Here is a 10,063-nt window from a genome sequence, read left to right on the forward strand (position 1 = left end):
TTTGGTGGAAAATAGAAGCTGTTTGTTTTAACTAAGCAGAAGAGAAAGGAAAGAAGTGTACAGCAAACATTTTTTCCTGAGATAGATTTTTTTCTTTTTCTTTGTTTCCTTCTTTCTTCTTCCTTCATTCCCCTCTCCCTTCTTTCCTTTCCTTTTCCTGCCTTCCTTCCATTATTTCTTTTCCTGGGGGGAAAATTCATACCAAATTCTCTCAAATTTATTTGTTTATTTCCATTACTATTCTCCAATTTTATCTTGAGTGGCACGAACTTCTATCTGGGTTACTGACACAGTGTCCATATCGCTTTTGTCAGGCTTCTGCATTACCAATTCTAACCAATTCTCTATACTCCCTATTTAATGAGTGGCCCTGAAGATGATGGTCAAACCCTTTAACTTATGCATTACCTTTAGCAGGAAGGATTTTACTTTCACACTTTCTGATGGAGCACTCAGACCCAGTATCTGTGCTTAACCCCTTCCTATCATTCTGCAGATCTCAGATATCACATTCTCTAAATCCTGCTTGAGGTACTAAGTAAGGTTAAATTCCCTTCCCTCCTACTTCCACTATACCCTGAAATTCCCTTATCAAAACATTTATCACATTTTATTGTAATTGTTTGTTTGGATGCCAGCAAAGGCTTCCCAAAAAAGTGATGCTTGAGCTGGACCTGGGAGGATATTCATGAATTATTTAGGTAGATGGGGTTGAGGATAAAAACCTTCCAGGCAGAGGGAATGTCCTGCACAACTGCAGGTGACCTCGGTTTCTATTTGAATGAAGTTTAGGAAGCACCTGGGAAAATGAGAGACTATAAGCCAGGGGAGGAGGAGGCATGTGGTCATAAAAGATCTTGAATTTACCTTGATAAATCATCTGGACTTAATCCAGAAGGGTGATATTTGACATGTTTTTAAAATATGAATTCTCACCATCATATTGGACTTTTAGAAGCATCATTTCTGTTAAAAAAAGAAAAATACATTTTACTCTGGCAACACTGGGAAGGATGGTTTGAACAGAGGAGGAAAAATAAAGATCTAAAGAAACTGATGAAGTAAAAATGGAGCAATATGGTAAAAACTGATAGTTTTTTTCCCTTAAAGGAGAGTTTTTTTAAAAAGTACATACTTACTGAATTCAGATAGGAGAATAGATAGAGATATTTAGGATAGATCAAAAGTTTTTGACATGGGTAACAACAAATGACAATGATGATCTCATTAACAACCCTCTTCTGCTCCCCCAAAAAGTTAATATTATAAGCAAAATAGACTTAATGAGGGAAGATGATGAGTAAAGATTCATACATATTGAGTTTGAGCTGCTGGAGGACATCCCAGTGGAAGTGTTTAGGAAGAAATCTGGATGTGTGGACTTAACCTAGTGCTGTCATTAAAAGAAAAATCCAAATGTGATATTTAAAAACCTATATTTTAACATCAAAGGAGTACACAGAACATAATCTTTGAATAAAGTAATGTCCTTGACAGAAAAAAAAAATCTTATGTGTGCTTATATACTTTCTTACATTGAAAACTCAATTTTATTTGGCAATGTCACATTGCATGTAATTATTTTATTGACTTCTGCTTGCCGCTTTAGGAATCTACATTTGGTAGTAAAACACAGAGAAGCGAATATCTGGTGTACCCCAGCCCCAGTGTATCACATTTACTAAAAAGTAGTGGATGCTGTGGCATGTTTCCCACCCCCTGCAGGAAAAACAAACTCATTCCTGAAATTAGAGGGATTCATAGGCTCCTGATGGCTTGTAGCTGTGATCCTGTCTGGGTCTTATCCTTGACTGAGGAGAGCATCCTGACTCAAGGGGTGGCCCTCCACCAGAGGCAGCCCACATCCGGTGACTGGTTAATGGGAGGGCATAAAGGCCCAGTCCCCTTGCCTGGATGTAGGTTAGGACTTCCTGTGAGTTGACTGAGGCTGCTGTTGCAACTGCATGGCCATTTAACTTCTGCCCGACCCTTCATCCTTTGCTTCTGCTCGGCTAAGTCTGAGATGACTTCCCATAGAACTTCCATACAATTCGTTATGTCTGATTCCTCTGGCAATATTTCTGACTTTTCCTTGAAAGACTGAGAATAAAATTGTTGGAGGCCAGAGAGTGAATTGGCTGATTGTTAGAGCTGTAAGAGCTACTGAGACAGCTGGTCCCTCCAAGCCAGCTAGATGGCTACTTACAGCAAGTGCGCAGAGTGGAGGTACTGACCCCCATTATAGAGAAGTCAGAAGTTGAGGGCAGGTGAAAACTCCTCATAGATTTGTACCAGTCATGGACAAACATTAACAACCTCTTGTTTGGAGAGTCTATTATTATTTATATTACTCTTTACCATAGATTTTTAGTGTGATAAAAGCATGGAGTTTACCCCAACTCAAATGATACACAAAAGATTTAATAAGTACAGACATCTTTCACTCCAAGTTCTTATCAGAGAATGTATTATATTCTGTGTTTCAATAGCATTGTTGAAAGAGAGGCTACTAATGATTTGGCCATCCATACGTACTTCTGATTTATGGACACCCCCAAAGTGTATACCTGAACCAGACCATCAGAGAAATGTAAACTGAGACCCAACTGATAACATTGCTTTTCCTGATCTCTTAGGCCACTGGCCCACAACGCGGGATGTTAGCATCAACCTCATGGGAACTGGAGAGGGAGGAGGATGGTGACAGAAGGCTGAAATGGTGGCCACTGGCTAATTGCAGCTTTCAACAATCTACCCTACAGGTTTTTGGAAGTCTCCCATATTATAAATATTTGGAAAATTATCTGTATCATTAAGCTAGGTTGGCAAAGACATTCCAGTTCTCAGTTATTAAAAACATAATGACTCCATTTCGATTGACTTACTTCCTTTTACATTCTTCTAACAATCACTTTGCTTTCTATCCTGTTTCCAGTGATTTAACTTTGTACTATAACTAGTTATGAGCTGTAGAATAATGTAATCTTATCTTGTTTCTCTCCTAGGTTTGAGTTCAAAATTCCTATATCTAAACAAAGCTAAACAAAAATGTTTACTGTCAGTATTAAAGAACATCTTTAATTTTTTAAAAAAGATGAAAGGATGAAGCATACTCTAGTGTTTAAAAGCCTAGGCTTTAGAGGCAGGAGAAGCTTGTTAATTGTGTTATTATGAGAAAGTCATTTAAATACTCTATTCCCTATTTCATTTTGGGAATACTAACACCTGCCTTATATGCGTCTATGAGGATTTCATAGGGCCATATTTATATAAAAACATTAACCATCAACACTAGGCTTTGTACATAAAATAAATAGTTAATACTCAATAAAAAATAGGTACATAAATAGAATAATAGCTAAGTTTTTGAGGCATTGGCACACTATCGCATTAAATCCTCACTGCAATCCAGGATTTATTCATTTTTATTATTCTTATGTAACAGATAAGGATACTAGGGCTTATCTTAAATAAATAGCTTTCTATGCAAATAATGAATGATAATATACCACCTCTTTTGACTGGAAACAAAAATCAACAACCAAAGGGATGAGGGAGGAGAAGGGGGAATAGCTATTTTGATATCCTGGGCTGATTATTTCATAATTAATATCATAACTAAATCTATTTCTTTTTATTTCTGCTTAAGAGCCACTTTTTTTTGCTCCTTCCATTATCTGAAAATTTTGATTAGATACTGGACATTGTGAGTTTTACATTACTGAGTGCTGTGCTTTGTATTCCTTAAGTATGGTGTGCACTTAAATTCCTTTCAGATATGTTTAGTCTTTTTGAGGCTTGTATTGACACATATTTAAGTCAGATCTGGAGTAGCCTTTAATACAGGGCAGAGATCCTGACTTAGTTGTCTCAGGACACATTCTGTCGGATTTCATAATCTTGTGCTGACTATTGTTCAACGACTAAAAACGTGTGTTTTGTGCATTTTGTTTTCTAATTATTTACAGTGAGATGGAAATTCCTACATCAGTTAATCTTTTGTAAATGTAAGCAGAAGATTCTGACTTCAATTTTAAATAACCTTAACTAAATCCCTCTTCTCCAACAATTGCACCGAACATTAGTGACAGCTTAGAATTTAATTTTTTCTCTTCCATATTAGCGTATTTAATTTTCATACAGATAGGCTGAAGTAACTAAGATATGGAGAACATAACCATAACAGAGTAATGATATAAACAAAACTTTCTACACACAATCAGTAATATAGAATCTCCTAGATGAATTACTCTATAATTTCAGAGAGAAAAAGCTAATCAGCGACAGCTAGTATTATGTCAGACTTATTGGTAACGTAAGAGCCACTGAGGTGAACAATATAAAATAAAACAAAATAAACAGAAATTATTACAATGATTTCTTACAAATATCTGTAAATGCTTACCATAATAACAGTTTATGGTCTGGTTAGGATAGTATACCACATTTCCATCTTCTTGTTAAAGATTTGTGTAAAAGAGTGAAGAGGCTTCTATTCGCAGTATATGACTTGGCTGTGGGGGCTATCCACCCTCCCCCCAACAACAGCAGCAATCAACTTTAGCCAGTTCTGCTGATAATTCTGGCAAACGGAGGTGAATGCACAAGGCTATTATAATGTAGGTTTAACACATAGTCCGTGATTGAGAAAAAAAAGTGCTCACTATTTTTTTCATCTAAAATAATAAAAAGATCATACTGGAGATTAATGATGGCTGTTCCAGGAAGGTGTCTGGAGCCTCCTGGCATTTCTTGTCATTGGTGTTAAGAAAATGGACTACAATGGATTCGTAGCCTACAGTCTGTTCCATTGTAGCACATCAGCACTCAACACTGCCTCACAGGCACCCATCCCATTTTCAGGTGGCCTCAAGCTGCTTTTGCTCCTTACATGCTCTGCAGTGGATGAATTCTTCTAGATTTTCATACAAGTGGCTTTCAGATATTTTATATTTCTGTTTAGCACTATGATTCTGGTTACTGCTACAATTTAGGTGGGTTTTCAGTAGGAAGCAATGCAAGTCAACACGAGCTAATGCACGTGCAATCGATGTCTTGCAAAGCTTTTAATCACAGTTTCTTCCTGTACAGATCAATTGCTAATGAAGGTATCCAATTACTTTCCTTGGAGTGTGTTTGGGAATAGCATTAAGTGAAGAGATCTTGATATGGCCACCTGTTTATAACCGTGCATTATTCATGAGACCTTTCCTGTGTGTATCAAATGCTGCAGCACTAGAGATGCCTGGCAAACCTCGGCTCGTTTTGCTTGGGTTGCACTGCAGTAGAATCTTTGTGTTCACTGGAAGGATGCAGTGTTTTCTTCTGTAGAAAGCAATATAAGGACAGGGAAGTATGTTTAATATTTTAAGACTCAAGAGAAAAACAGACATCTTAGAGATGATTCTTAGTCACTGTCTGTGACGTAAAAGAAAGGAAATCAACACATCCCTGTTAATCAAACTGATGCTACGATTGCAGACTTTCTTGTCCTAAATATGCCAGTACTTTGCCTTGATCTAAAGAAGATTCACTCAGTTGAGAGAACGAATACTCTCCTCCACCAGAACTATCAAGCATGATTGATAGAACAATTAGAAAAATATTTATTCAGCAAAAGATAGCTGTTTCATATACTGAACCGGCACAATGCATCCAATGATCAAATAGGCACTCCTATTTCACATTGCACTATTTTATGGGTTTATAATAGTTTCTTTCCAATTCATTTGGTTGGGATTCTTAGAGAGATCTGGACTGAGCAAAAAGTAAAAGCCAGTGTAGGATTGGAAACTCCTGCCCATGATATCCATATGGCTAACAAAGAGCCAGTTACAATGGGATATTATACTAGACTGCTATGCTTTCTACTGCACTGCTAGAAAACGTATTTCCAGGTTTAAACTCTAGAGAATATGATTCTGCTATAATGGTGTGAATTTTTTTTTTAAGATTTGGACATTTGCCTGGAAATTTGGGAAAGAGGTTTGGGTCATGTCTCAAAGGTTCTTATTTCTCTTGATAGCTTAGTTAAAGGAGACCAAATGTTTCCTGCTACTTTATGATTATCTGAACCAGGTTCTTCTATCTTGTGGCTTATCATTCATTGATTGTTGGCCTTTTTTGTTTCTTAACAGATGGCCCACTTCTTCATCCATGTTCCAGTCAGTGGAAAGAAGCTGAAAAGGATAGAATTTAGTTATTTGGCCAGCCTTAACGGGGGAAAAACGGTTATGAAATATGGTGTTTATTCCAGCAGGCTACATATCTAGCTAAGAATAAAGAATGCTATTGCTGTATAAGAATGGCAGAATAAATTGGGGGGAACAAAATGTCATTTGTAACATACTCAGAATCTTCTTAATGATGAGAAAATAAATCTCATGTGCATCTAAAATGTACACTTATTAAAAGTAGTTTACTGATCAGTTTTCATTGCTATGCCTTGGACTGTCTGCAGCTTTGCTCAGAATGACAGAGTGTGGTGCCCATTTGGAAAGGAGGCTACTATCTCTGTTTCTGCTAGATGGACTGGAACCTTTGAGACCATTAAAACTCAGTACCCTTTGCAAGTGCTCAGGCTGAGCTATGGCAGCAAAGACATGATTTTCTGAGCAGAGAAACTTCTAGTAATTGGGAGTTGAAGCTAGTGTGTGGTCAAAGGCCAGATCAAGTCTTATGGGGATAGTAATTCAGCAGCTGTGGTATATTTCCTTCTATTAATAATTTGAATTGTGGCATATACCACCTTTAGTTATTTTTATATCATTTTATTTATAGTCTGTTGCGCCACTTAGATGACAACTTCTTGAGGTCAGAGAGTGTATTTTACTCAGGTTTTATACCTAAATATACAACTTGGTAACCAGAACAGACTGGCTTGTTGGTATATATGAGATAGCCTATGTTAGGAAAATTTTAATACAAAAAGAAAATGAGACTCTATTTTGCATATTTTCAGATGTTATTTGTTACTTGTTCAGATTTTTTTTTTCACTCTGTGTTTTATCTCTTGCCTCCTCCTTCCCTCACTCTCCCCACGTTCAGACAGAGTACTGATTTCTCCTTTCCAAACTCAAGCAAATCACGTGTCGAGGCAGAAAAGGGAAATAGCCTCTAAGTCCTCTGGCCCTTGTTTTCGAAAAGCCTAGATCCTTAGGAAAACTTGTAAGTTTCAGGTTTCAGATAGAAACAAAATATCTTGAGAAAGCGGAGGAGAAAGGTGATGTTCTGCTCTTCAGACTACAGAAAGAGGCTCTCCGTTTGAAAAGAGGAGTGCTTGTTTCACGGCAGGGCCCTGAGGGAGGTGGGAAGACCTGAACAATTCACTCAGTCAGTCTTAACACACACGTCACTCCTGTCACTGCTTCCCAAGCTTTTCTTGCTCATATCCAAGTTTCCTTCCCTAACTCCCATGTTCTCAGATCTGTATATTTTTCTCTGTTGTTCTGAGCAATTGATTCAGCTGTGGTTCCAAGCTTGTTAACACACATAGCAAAATACAAGTATCATAGGGTGTACTCTACAATAACATTTGCTTGCTTGCTTGCTTCCTTCCTTCCTTTCTTTCTTTTTCTCTTTCTCTTTCTTTTTTTCTCTTGATTTAAAAAGTTTTTAGAAAATAAATAAAAAAGAGAAATAAGATTTAAGCTTACTTTGAGGGCAATTATTACAGGAGATAGAATTTGAGTTCTTTCCATTTCAAAACTATGAAAGGCCAGAATTTTAGCTGGTGTATGGGTCACGGATAAGCTCTTATTATGGAAAAAAAAAAGTCACATATAAGAGGATAATTTGTGGAGAGTTTAGCAAAGGGTCTTACAAAAGACATGGGCAAAGTTTAAAGAGAAATCAAGGGATTGTGCTTCTAGGCCTGAAGGTGGGGCAGGAAGTGGCATTGGGGTGCAGAGGGCATGGTTACTGGAAGTGCCCTAGAGATTAGATATAGCTATGAGAAAGGATCCTCTAGAGAAGTTGTCACCATAGATAAAGAGTGGAAATTAAACCTAGTAATCTGAGATGGAGAAAAACACTTGTTCTGGTGCTTCTTATTGGCCAAACCCAACCAGAAGCCAGAGGACAAGAGAACCTAGGGAAGCAACCATTGTTAGTGACCCTCTAAGAGCACAGAGCAAGGAGAAGGATGGAGAATGGTTTGGGCAGGGAAGAGGGAAGATATCCAGTACAGTTGACAATTTATGGTTACAAATGCATTCATTTCTGACAAATTTCATTTATTCCTAGATCATTGCTACCTAAAAGAACACTCTGAGATGATGGGATTATAGTAAATTTGTGCTATGTGGTAGATTATAGACATAGATATTTACTGAGTACTTGAAATGTGACTAGTGGGATTTAGAAAATAAATTTTTTGTTTAATTTGGATTCTTTTGCAAATTAATTTAAATTTAAACAGCCATATATGGTTAGTGGCTACCATATTGGCAGTGTACATTGATCTAATTTTACAATTATCTAATTGTTTCTTAAGCTTCATGTACAGTAAAATCACTTGAAGGGCTTATGCATTTCTGATTTATACTTAGGTTATTGAGTTTTCATTTCTGAGAAATTCCCAAATGATCTTGATACTGCTAGTCTGTGGAACACACTTCAAAAACTAGTACACAGGATCAGAATTTATTTGGGCAAAAAAATGATTATAATTTTTGATGGTCTAATTCAATTTTTATTACTATTTATTACTGTGTTAAGTATTAATGCTTTATTAATAATGATAATTCTAAACATCTTGATTAGTGACATAATTTTATGTTTCTTTTAATATTTAGCATTTAATACTAATTTTATAGTATTTTTAGTAATTTTTAGAATTTACCCATATAATTGTCCAAATAAACTGCTGCCTCGTTTATGTCATATTGGAAAATGAGATATTCTATATAATCAACTTTCTCTTTAATAGTTTAAATAGACCTTTTAAAAATATATCATGGGACTGAGATGTCATAGATTATATTTTCCCTGCTCTTTTCAGTTAAATACAACTGGAAATGGCATAAAAGACAACCAAAGAAGGACTCTGAGAGTAGTAAGAAGAAAGCTAGCTAGCTAGAGATTGAAGGACTGGATAAAGAACACAGTGAAGGGCATCTTGCATCCCAACATCCCACAGCAGAAGGCCACTCACCTTTGTTCTAAAAACAGAAGGCTAATTCTTCCCCTAGATCTGAAGAGGGTCTCTCTGGCAACATCAGACAAGCCTATGCTACTAACAAGGAGGATCTATTGAGAGCTGTACCAAAAGAAAGGTATCTGAGGAAGAATTCTCCTTCCTTGCTGGGCCTGAGACTTCTCTTCTCTGGAGAAGCAGGTGGGTGGAACTGGCAATAGAGGCCCAGCTGCAGGAGGTGGCCTGATCCAGACAGCCTCTTTCATCCAGAAGTCGGCCTGAGATTCTCTTTCCCTGCCCAGAGACACCTGAATGGATGGGAGGAGCCAGCAAGGTAGACGCAGCTATAAGTAGCCATCTAGAACATCTCCTAGTCCTCATGAGCTATTAGTAGAGTGACCCTCCCCCTCTCCCTCCTCCCCCATCTCCCGTGAGAAAAGCCAGATTGACTTACCTGTGGAAACCTCTTTCAGCCCCTCAGGCAGCAATAGCAGGGACCAGTGGGCTCCCAAGCCACACAAGTTAAAGAAAGACCAAAATAACACCTCAAAGTTTCTGAAAATTAAACTACCATGAGAACCATAGCCCACATAAATAGCCCAAGACTGTGCTAAACCTAAACAGTATGATTACCTGCTAAAATAAAAGATTTAAGTAGAATCCAGTATCTCCTAACATAATAAGCAAAATATCCAGAGAATGATTGAAAAAAAACACCCAACATACTAAGAACTAAGAAAAATAACAACTTGGAGGACAAAAGAAAACTGACACTAATTCTGAGGTGATTCAGATGTTGGAATTATCTAAGAAGTATTTTAAAGCGTCCATTATAACAAATGCTTCAACAATTAGTTATAAATTCTCTTGAAACAAATTAAAAAGTAGAAAATCACTGCAAAGAAATAGATATTATAAGAGAAAACT

This window comes from Camelus bactrianus, chromosome 5 (assembly GCF_048773025.1).
Source record: "Camelus bactrianus isolate YW-2024 breed Bactrian camel chromosome 5, ASM4877302v1, whole genome shotgun sequence".
NCBI lineage: Eukaryota > Metazoa > Chordata > Mammalia > Artiodactyla > Camelidae > Camelus > Camelus bactrianus.